Genomic DNA, 3,332 nt, shown 5'->3' on the forward strand with positions numbered 1-3,332 from the left:
TTGGTCCCTTTTCTCCCTCCTTCCTTCTCACCAGCGACATCTGCACAGCAGGACAATGTCTTTGCTGAGTTTTTAGTACCCAGACTTCCTGCTCAGGAAGCTGCATTGTTTGGAGGCAATTAGGCTTTAGCTTGTTGTTCAGTTCACTCTAATTGATGTTTCCATCTCTGCAGCATCTCCAGGCTCTGCAGCAAATGGAGTGAAGTGTTTTATATTACTTTTTTTGCCTAATTCTATTTCCCCCATGATGAGAGGCAAAGGAGCAAGGACCGTAGCCTCAAACAAATTAACAAATGTATGGGTTGGTGTAAATTCTATCAAGAGGAGACTGCCTTAACTGCAGCATTTATACAATCCTTAAGTGCAGTGCACAGGAGGTGTAAATTCAAGAGGGTCAATTCAACCTGAACACCCCTCAGATACAACCTCCATGGCATCCTCTGCAAAAAGCAATCGCTGCCCTCAACCCCATTTCAAGCGACAAGATATTGCTACAACAACATACAGGGCAGGATCAATAAAGTAAGTTCGATCGTAAATTAAAGCAGCCATGGAAAGCTCCCATGAACCTCTGGGGGGTTACGCCTGTCTCCAGACCACGGTGTCCAGTATCGCCTGTCTCTCAGAGCAGGGCTGTGTGAATTATTTACAGCTACCCAATCCGCTGCTGGAGCCTTCTGAAAGCCCAGGGGTGACATAGAGGGGGGAAAGAGCGTCAGGGTAGTAAGGGAGGAAACCAAAAGGTGTCTGAGCCTGGATTCCCAGACACGGGCATGCTCATGGAGCTGGTAACCGTGTAGGCTTAATGCCCTTAGGATCATCGAATTTTTTAGATTGGAAAAGGCTTTTGAGAACATCAAGACCAACCATTAAGCCATCCAACCTTCTTTCCCTGGTTATCTGTATTAGTGTCTTTGCAGCCCTCCTCACCAAAGATGGGCTCAATCCAACCTGCAAACAATCCACCTTGTGGTCTGTGGGAGTATTTTCAGCTCCCTGTCTGCCCTTTTCAGTCCTTCCTTTAAATGTGTGTACTTCTTAATTCTCCAAGTTGTCCAGGAGGCTGCTACACCTGGAATTATTCTAACCTTTTCCCTAATTAGGAAAAATTTAGCCAGAAAAAGGGTTGTCCAGGGCTGTCCCAGGCTGCCCAGGGCAGTGATGGAGTCCCCATCTCTGGAGGGGTTTCCAAGCCATGGAGATGTGGTGCTGAGGGACATGGGTCAGTGGGGACCTGGCACTGCTGGGGGAACAGTTGGACTTGATCTTGAAGGTCTTTTCCAACCACAATAATTTGATGATTCTAATCAGCTTTCATAGTCTTCTTGGTGCAAGAAAATAGTAGAAAGCACTGGTAAAAATGTTTCCCTTAATCCCTGCCCAAGCAGGGTGTAAAAGCTCCTCACCCTCTGCCATGTGCCATAATCCCTCCAAATTCCTCACACCACTATAGAGAAAATTGGTTATTCTTTCTTCAGGGATGTCCTTTGGGCTAAGGACAACCTGCATCACCTCTCAGCAGCTGGTAGGCAAGGATGCACAGCCACATCTGACTCCGTCCCACCATGTACACCCTCATCTCACCATCAGCAAGGCTTCCTACATCCATCCAAGTACTACCTGAGAGTGTGCACTGCCTGCGGAAGAGGGAGGGTGCGTGGGTGGGTGAGAAACCCAAAGGGAAGCACTCTGCTGAGATCTGAGGTGCTGCAGAGGTTGCCAGCAGCTAAAAATTACAACAGCCTACCACATCTAGATACTGGTCATCCACAACACTTCTTTAGGAACAAACTGACACAGTGAGGACAATGATCCAGCACAAAGGACAATGAACAGAACAACTAAAAAGGCAGGTAAGACTTAATTGATGGGGAAAAAAAATATTGTATGAGGATAGCAGCATGTTAAGCTCTGTCTGCTTCTCATTTACTTCAACCATACTGAGCCCAGCCATGGTAGCATCCCTTGGTGATGGTACTCATAGGGCAAAGGCTGCTGTTTTGTCCTAGTAGACGGACATCTCAATGGGGACAACCTTTTTAGCATGGCCTGTTGGGACAGGACAAGGGGGGATGGTTTAAAATTCCAAAAGGAAGATTGAGACAGGAGTGAAGGAAGAAATGTTTGGCACTGAGGGTGATGAGCCCCTGGCCCAGGTTGCCCCGAGAGGTGGTCGCTGCCCCATCCCTGGAACCATTCCAGGGGAGGTTGGCCGGGGCTCTGAGCAACCTGCTCTAGTTGCAGATGTCCCTGCTCCCTGCAGGGGGGTTGGACTGGATGACCTTGAAAGGTCCCTTCCCACCCAAACCAGTCTGTGATTCCATGATTCTGTGATTCTGTGATTCTATTCTACTGTCTTCACCATGGATGGCAAGCAGAGGCAAAGCAGCCAGCATCTGCTCCCCATCCCACCTTCACCTCTTGCCAGCCTGCAGATCAGCCCAGCGCTGAGAAACCCCTCTGAGCACCTCCATGCAAACACTTTGCTGTTCTTCCCTTCCCCTGCTGACCACAAGGAGCAAAGCCCCACAGCAAAGCACCTGCCCCAGCCAGCCCCAGCATCTCTTCTCCACTATCTCCTGTGAATTGTCCCCACCAGCTCTGGCACAGCCACATTCAGTGACACACATCATCCAAGGGGAGAGGTGTTACCTCAACCTAGAGAGGTTTTTTTGGTGCCAAATGCTGCTCTGCTGGAGCTCGCAACACTGCATTTCACCTTTTCTCCCCAAAAAAAATCACAGAGGCATGAAATTCATTTGCTGGGGAGGCACAACCATGGAGAGTCTGATGTGGGTGGGATGCTGGGTGACGGGCAGAAGTGGCAGAGTCCATGGTCACAAGCAGTGTCACTGAACCTGACACAAAGCCCTTTAAAGCCAGCACTGCACGATGAAGCAGAAAATTGCTTCTTTATATGCCTGCAAGTAAACTCTCAAGTAAAATTGCTTCTCTCATAAAACACAGAGGGACTTCCTGTGCTCGACAGCAGGGTTTAGGAGTCTGGGGAGGTGCATGGGTGGCCAGGTTTCACCAAGGGTGACCTCGGGGAGATGATGTCTTCAGTGCAGGGGCTTGGTGGAGCACCTCATGCAGCCAGACCTCAGTCAGCAGCTACCAAGCACTGATGGTATTTACTCAGACACTTCAGGGAGGGTGATGGATGGATGGCTGTTCAGAGAGCAAAGGTGCTTGATGCTGCAGATGCATCAGCTGAGACTATTCCTTCAGCTATGGGTGAAGTATTTGTCCTCGGTGCCCAGGTTTGTCCACATGACTCTCCTCGGTCACAGCACCCCTCAGGAAGGCAGACCCTGGCACAGCAAGCCCAG

The sequence above is a fragment of the Merops nubicus genome, unplaced genomic scaffold, assembly GCF_000691845.1.
Source record: "Merops nubicus isolate BGI_N331 unplaced genomic scaffold, ASM69184v1 scaffold5078, whole genome shotgun sequence".
In the NCBI taxonomy this organism is placed as follows: Eukaryota; Metazoa; Chordata; class Aves; order Coraciiformes; family Meropidae; genus Merops; species Merops nubicus.